This window comes from Mirounga leonina, unplaced genomic scaffold (assembly GCF_011800145.1).
Source record: "Mirounga leonina isolate KUSES-001 unplaced genomic scaffold, KU_Mleo_1.0 Mir_376, whole genome shotgun sequence".
NCBI classification, from domain to species: domain Eukaryota; kingdom Metazoa; phylum Chordata; class Mammalia; order Carnivora; family Phocidae; genus Mirounga; species Mirounga leonina.
Genome location: NW_023270718.1, coordinates 8,801,636 through 8,809,243, shown reverse-complemented (window position 1 = coordinate 8,809,243; position 7,608 = coordinate 8,801,636). Strand labels below are relative to the sequence as shown.

The following is a 7,608-nucleotide window of genomic DNA, read 5'->3' as shown; positions in this document are numbered from 1 at the left end:
ACAAAGATGTCATCATCAAGACAGTATGGTACTGGCACAAAAACAGACACATAGATCAATGGAACAGAATAGAGAGCCCAGAAATGGACCCTCAACTCTATGGTCAACTCATCTTCGACAAAGCAGGAAAGGATGTCCAATGGAAAAAAGACAGTCTCTTCAACAAATGGTGTTGGGAAAATTGGACAGCCACAAGCAGAAGAATGAAACTGGACCATTTCCTTACACCACACACAAAAATAGACTCAAAATGGATGAAAGATGTAAATGTGAGACAGGAATCCATCAAAATCCTAGAGGAGAACACAGGCAGCAACGTCTTCGACCTTAGCTGCAGCAACTTCTTCCTAGACACATAGCCAAAGGCTAGGGAAGCAAGGGCAAAAATGAACTATTGGGATTTCATCAAGATAAGAAGCTTTTGCACAGCAAAGGAAACAGTCAACAAACCCAAAAGACAACTGACAGAATGGGAGAAGATATTTGCAAATGACATTACAGATAAAGGGCTAGTATCCAAAATCTATCTATATATATTTTTTTAATTTTATTATGTTACATTAGTCACCATACAATACATCATTAGTTTTTGATGTAGTGATCCATGATCCATTGTTTTCGTATAACACCCAGTGCTCCATGCAGTATGTGCCCTCCTTAATACCCATCACCGGGCTAACCAATCCCCCCTCCCCCCTCCCCTCTAAAACCCTCTTTGTTTCTCAGAGTCCATAGTCTCTCGTGGTTCATCTCTCCCTCCAATTCCCCCCCCATCATTTTTCCCTTCCTTCTCCAAAATCTATACAGAACTTACCAAACTCAACACCCAAGGAATAATCTACTCAAGAAATAGGCAGAAGACATGAACAGACATTTCTGCAAAGAAGACATCCAAATGGCCAACAGACACATGAAAAAGTGCTCAACATCACTCAGCATCAGGGATATACAAATCAAAACCTCAGTGAGATACCACCTCACACCAGTCAGAATGGCTAAAATTAACAAGTCAGGAAATGACAGATGTAGGTGAGGATGCGGAGGAAGGGGAACCCTCCTACACTGTTGGTGGGAATGCAAACTGGTGCAGCCACTCTTGAAAAATAAAAACAAGCAAACAAACAAAAAAAGAGAACAGTATGGAAGTTCCTCAAAAAGTTGAAAATAGAGCAACCCTATGACCCAGCAATTGCACTACTGGGTATTTACCCCAAAGATACAAATGTGAGGATCCAAAGGGGCACATGCACCCAAATGTTTATAGCAGCATGTCCACAATAGCCAAACTATAGAAAGAGCCTAGATGTCCATCAACAGATGGATGGATAAAGAAGATGTGGTATATATATACAATGGAATATTATGCAGCCATCAAAAAATGAAATCTTGCCATTTGCAATGACGTGGATGGAACTAGAGGGTATTATGCTAAGTGAAATAAGTCAATCAGATAAAGACAACTATCATATGATCTCACTGATTTGAGGAATTTGAGAAACAAGACAGAGGATCATGGCGGGGGGAAGGGAGGGAAAAATGAAACAGGATGAAACCAGAGAGGGAGACAAACCATAAGAGACTCTTGAGGGTTGCTGGAGTGGAGGTGGGTGGGAGGGATGGGGTGGCTGGGTGATAGACATTGGGGAGGGTATGTGAGCGCTGTGAATTGTGTAAGATTAAAGAATCACACACCTGTACCTCTGAAACAAATAATACATTATATGTTTTAAAAAAAAGAAATAGGGGCACCTGGGTGGCTCATTCGGTTAAGCGTCTGCCTTCGGCTCAGGTCGTGATCCCAGTGTCCTGGGATCAAGCCCCACATCGGGCTCCCTGCTCAGTGGGGAGTCTGCTTCTCCCTCTCCCTCTGCCTGTCGCTCTGCCTACTTGTGCTATCTATCTCTCTATCAAATAAATAAATAAAATCTTAAAAAAAAAAAAAAGAAAGAACTGAGGGGAGGAAATAATGTGGATGATGGTGGGGAATGAGAGATGGTTGACCCTTGGTGGGATAGCATATCAGGTAAGACTGTAGACTCTGGAGTAGATGAGCTAACCTGCGTTCAAATTCTCCTTCTGCTGCCATTGGCTGCATGATCATGTACACGTTTAAAAATGATTCTCTAAGCCAGAAAGACATAAGTAATTTACAAGCTCAGGAAGGGGTGTGATGAGATGCTCAACTTCATGAGGAATTAGAGAAAAGAAGATGACAACAATGATGTGATATTACTCCATACCCATCTGCTATGGGCTGAACTGTGTCCCCTCCAAATTCATACATTGAAGTCCTAACCACCAGAACCTCAGAGTGGGACCTTATTTTTAGAAATAGGGTCATTGCAGATGTAGTTAGTTAAGATAAGATGAGGTCATATTGGAATAGGGTGGGGCTCCTAATCAATATAACTTGTGTCCTTAAAAACAAAAAGGAAATTTGGGCACAGACAAGCACGGGGCGGGGGAATACCATGTGAACCTGGAGGCAGAGATTGGAGTTGATGCATCTATAAGCCAATGAGCACCAAAGATGGCTAGCAGCCCCCAGAATCTAGAAGAGTGGCATGGACTAGGTTCTCCCTCATGGTTCTCAGAAGGAGCCATCCCAGCAGACACCTTCATCTTAGAACTATGAGGCAATAAACTTCTGTTGTGTAAGCTGCTCAGTTAGTGATACTTTGGCAGCCCTGGCAAATTAGTGCACCATCTGCCGAAGACTAGGAGGCTGGGCAACCCCGGGTTTTGGGTGTGTGGGAAGGTCTGGGGACCTTCTTTCCCTGCTGTGGGACAAGGAACTGGTACGTTGAATATGGAATGCCATTTGGCAGTGAGTAAATTGAAGATACACCTAACTCAAGATCTGGGAATTTCCTGTTGGATACATATTTTAAAGATATTCTCACATACGTTCAGAGGGGTACATGTAGAGTGATATTTAGCTCAGTATTGTTTACAGTGGAGATATTTGGGCATAATGTGGCTGTCCATTATTGGGACAGCGGAAAGATTAATGTGTTGAAGCAAGTAACTGTTCTGTAGACATATGAATGGTCCGGAAACGCTGAGTGTGCTATGGAAAGACAAATGACTTCCACAGCATTACACAATTTACAACATAATATACGTTTGCAAGTTACAAAATAAAGTTTTGCAGAGATGAACTAATTCGCATGGACTATTTCAGAGCTGCTCCTTGGAGGTGGATAATCGAAATGGAACCACAGGGGAGAGCGATGGCTTGGATGTGCATGTGCTTGTGCTAAGCCAGAGGAAATCGATTACTCAGCTTCCAGCACCCAAACTCTAACTAGAAAAATACATTTTCTTCTAAGTTCAGGTTTTCCCGTTTGAATGGGACTAAAGCTTTTGATGTAGTGTTCCATGATTCATTGTTTGCGTATAACACCCAGGGCTCCATTCAATACGTGCCCTCCTCAATACCCATCACTAGGCTAACCCATCCTCCCACCCCCCTCCCCTCTAGAACCCTGTTTGTTTCTCAGATTCCATAGTTTCTCGTGGTTCGTCTCCCCCTCCGATTTCCGCCCTCTTCATTAATGAATGGTGACTAACATAACAAAATAAAATAAAACGTTAAGAAGAAACAAACTGAGGGTTGCTGGAGGGGAGGGGGGTAGGGGGATGGGGTAACTGGGTGATAGACATTAAGGAGGGCATTGGGTATTATATAAGATTGATGAATCACTGAACTCTACCTCTGAAACTAATAATATACTATATGTTAATTGAATTTAAATAAAAAATTTAAAAAAGAAAAAAAATGAATGGGACTAAAGCTGCACCTGTTTCTCAGTCTTGTGTGAGGGTCAAACAAAACATGCCTGGAAAGTGAGTAGGATTATAAAGAGATATTTGTGCACCCAGGTTTATCTTGCCCATGGAGTCCCCGAATGATCCAAACCAGTGGTTCTTGATTGGCCATGAGCCTCCCAGAAGCACAGGACAGCCTGCCCCCACTCCAACAGTCACCTGGTTCCAAATGTCAACAGTACCAAGGTTGGGACATCCTGATCTGACCTGTATAATCTCTTCAGTCTCAGCTTTATGCTCCTCCATTCCAGCCACACTAATCACTTACCGCTTATATGAAAATGCCAAGCTCTTTGCCTCATCAAGGCTTTGGGGCATGCTGAACATGCTGTTCTTCCATGAATCTTTTTTTTTTTTTTTAAAGATTTTATTTATTTATTGGACAGAGAGAGACACAGCGAGAGAGGGAACACAAGCAGGGGGAGTGGGAGAGGGAGAAGCAGACTTCCTGCGGAGCAGGGAGCCCAATGTGGGGCTCGATCCCAGGACCCTGGGATCATGACCTGAGCCGAAGGCAGACGCTTAACGACTGAGCCACCCAGGCGCCCATTCCATGAATATTTCTTATGACCAGGTATAATCTCAAATGTCACCCCTCCAGGGGCGCCTGGGTGGCTCAGTCGTTAAGCATCTGCCTTCGGCTCAGGTCGTGATCCCAGGGTGCTGGGATCGAGCCCCGCGTCGGGCTCTCCGCTCGGTGGAGGGCCTGCTTTTCTCTCTCCCACCCCCCCCTGCTTGTGTTCCCTCTCTCGCTGTGTTTCTCTCTGTCAAATAAATAAATAAAATCTTAAAAAAAAAAAAAAATGTCACCCCTCCAAAGGAAAGCTCCCTGAGACCGTTCTGTTAATGAGATCCATCAGATAATATTCCATCTCAGTGCCTCAAGGGGAAAACATAGTGCGATCCTGGGTTGGTGACAGAAGATAAATGAGCTTCTGTGAGCTTGTGTGCAAGTCATTCTACTGAGGGATGGCTCCAGCTTGATGAGCCTCACTTAGGAAAAGCCAGCCTGAGGGGGGAAGGGAGGAGAGGGTTCTGTATCCTCATCACATCCCGCACCTCTGCTCCAGCCCCTGAAGGTTTCCTCCTGGGCTACAGAGCTCTGGACAGGCTGCAGAACCATGGCCCCATCCCTGTCTGCCCTTCTCTGTCTTGGTGAGTCCTGAGGGTTGATCTGGGAAATGCTGAGGGGTAGGCAGTGGGCTATGAGACTAAGAATGTTTAAAAAACTGCATCAGAAATGAATTTCAGGACAGCTGGTGACCTATGAGGGCCCTTCATTTGTTGGTTGGGAAAACTGGGACCCAGGGAGGTGGTGTTTGTCTGTTATTCTGTTCTATTCTCTTCTTGGCTGGGTCAGGAAATAAACAGGTCTTCCAGTTTTGGGTGCAACTTTGTCTCTATACACTGTTTTAATTATTTAATTATTAATTTATATTTTGTATGTGGACTTGGTGACATCAGGACTAGATTACAGATTTGTCAGCAAACCTCACGGCACAGGGACAAATAATCCTGCCATTTGCAACAATATGGATGGACCTTGAGGCCATTATGCTAAGTGGAATAAGCCAGACACGGAAAGAAAATACCGCACAATCTCACTTATATGTGAAATCTAAAAAAGTCGAACTCATTAAGGCAGAGAGTGGATCACTACATCAAAAACTAATGATGTATTGTATGGGGACTAACATAATAAAAGAAAAAAAAAAAAGGCAGAGAGTAGACTTGTGGTTGCCAGGGGCTGAGGGTGGGAGGAAATGGGGAGATAGGCGGACAGAATACAAGCTTCTAGTTACAAGATGAGCAAGTTCTGGAGATCTAATGCACAGCATAGTGACTATAGGCAATAATAATATAGAAATTTACTGAAAGAGTAGATCTTAAGCATTTTCACCAAACCAAACCAAAAATCAAAACAACCTGTGTGAGGTAGTGGACGGGTGGTGATAATTTGACGGTGTGAATGTCCATCGAATCGTCATGTTGTACCCCCTAGATGTACAGTTTTTCTTTGTCAGTGATACCTCAGTAAGGCTGAAGTAAGAGCCTCCCATGGTGGGATTGGTGGTAGGATTACGTGTGTGTGCACAGTTCCCTTATTTATTCAGAAGAGCCCTATTGCTAAAAGGATGGAGGCTCCCAGGGACCAAGCAGGAAGGAACAGCTGTGTTATGGGGATAAGAAAACACGTCATGAGCACAGACCACCTGTCAGTCATTCATTAACACACACTCATGTGGCATTTACTATGGGCTAGATATTACTCCATGTTTTTTAGCAGACACTTACTTAATTCCCAGAATGGCCTGACGAGGTAGGGCCTTTTTCATACCCCCATTTTACAGAGGAGGAAGCTGAGGCCCAGAGGGACTAAGGAACTTGTTTAAGGTCACACATCGAGGGCTCGAATAAACTCAAGAGTTTAGCACCAAGTTCACACTGTTTATCACTAAAATATGCTGCTGGTGTTTGAATCTACCTCCTGCCAGCTGCAGGATGGCGGACACGATACAGTCTCCATAGTCTGATCTATAAAATGGGGCTAATAATGGTCCCTAACCAGAAGGACTGCGGTGATTCAGGGTCCATCCAGGAAGTTCTCAGAAGGGGACTGGGAGTATTTTCAGTCACGCTAGAAGGCTGGATGGAAACCCACGAAAGGACCAAGGTGGGGTTGCGTTGGGCAGCAAAGATGTGGGTAGAGCTTGGGTACAGGGAGCAGAACCTGGTGTGCATAGAGGTTCAGAGGGGGCTGGAGACAAGTGTGTCACCCCCTGAGCTCTGGAGTCAGGGATGATCCAGGTCCTGCCACTTCTTAGCTGTGTGAGCTCAAAGAAACTGCTTAGCCTCTCTGTCCAGTTTCCTTATGTTTATCATGGAGACAGTAACTCCTCCTGAGCTTGTGTGTGTGTGTGTGTGTGTGTGTTTGTAAGGGTAAGAGTTACCAGGTAAAATACGACATGCTCAGTGACATTTATTTTCAGGTAAACAACAAATAATATTTTAAGCCTAAGTATATCCGGCTATATTTTGTGGGTCATACTATGAAAAAATTTTTCATTGTTTATCTGAAACTTATATTTAAATGGGAGTCCTATGTTTTTATTTGCTAAATCTGGCAACCCTAGTGAGACTAAAACAGGTTATGTTACCAACCGAGCAAAAAGGGTAAGAAAACTAACGATGTACTGTATGTTGGCTCACTGAACATAATAATAATAATAAAAAAAAGCCAGCTTGAGAGGAAAAAGGCAGTTGTTCAACCTAGAGAAGGTAGAAGGCAAAATGGAGGAAAGGCACCTCCACCGGAGAAAGTGGCATTGATTGATTAGGCAGTTTGACAGGTGTGTAAAATTACGCGGGGAGGCTATTTGGAACTGTGGAAAGAATTAGACACAGGGTCAAGGAAAACTATGCAGATGGCACTAAGCCAGACAAATACTGATTCCAGGTTCAATAAATAGGAAAAATATACAGGTACAACACTACACTCCTCAGATGTGAATAATATTTGCACAGTCATAGTGTAATTACAGAATATTGATTTAGACAAAAAGTTAGAACAGTGGGAAATCCATGATTAACACAGCCGGTGATCTCTAGACATGACAGAATGCAATAGATCCCACCCGGATCTAATGTACAGCTTGGTGATTTCTTTTTTTGAAGATTTTATTTATTTGTTTGAGAGACAGAGAGAGAGAGCATGAACAGGGGGAGGGGCAGAGGGAGAGGCAGACTAACCACTGAGCAGGGAGCCCGATGCGGGGC

General features: G+C 43.7%; 1 protein-coding gene across 1 annotated transcript in view; it reads left to right on the top strand.

Annotated features, from left to right (window-relative positions):
• The first annotated feature begins 4,885 nt into the window (after positions 1-4,885).
• The window catches only part of GP6 (glycoprotein VI platelet), a 21,131-nt gene continuing 18,408 nt past the window's right edge, over positions 4,886-7,608 (top strand). The window contains exon 1 of the mRNA XM_034986359.1: positions 4,886-4,986. The gene's annotated coding sequence lies outside the window, so the exon portion shown is untranslated. The remainder of the gene's footprint in view (positions 4,987-7,608) is intronic.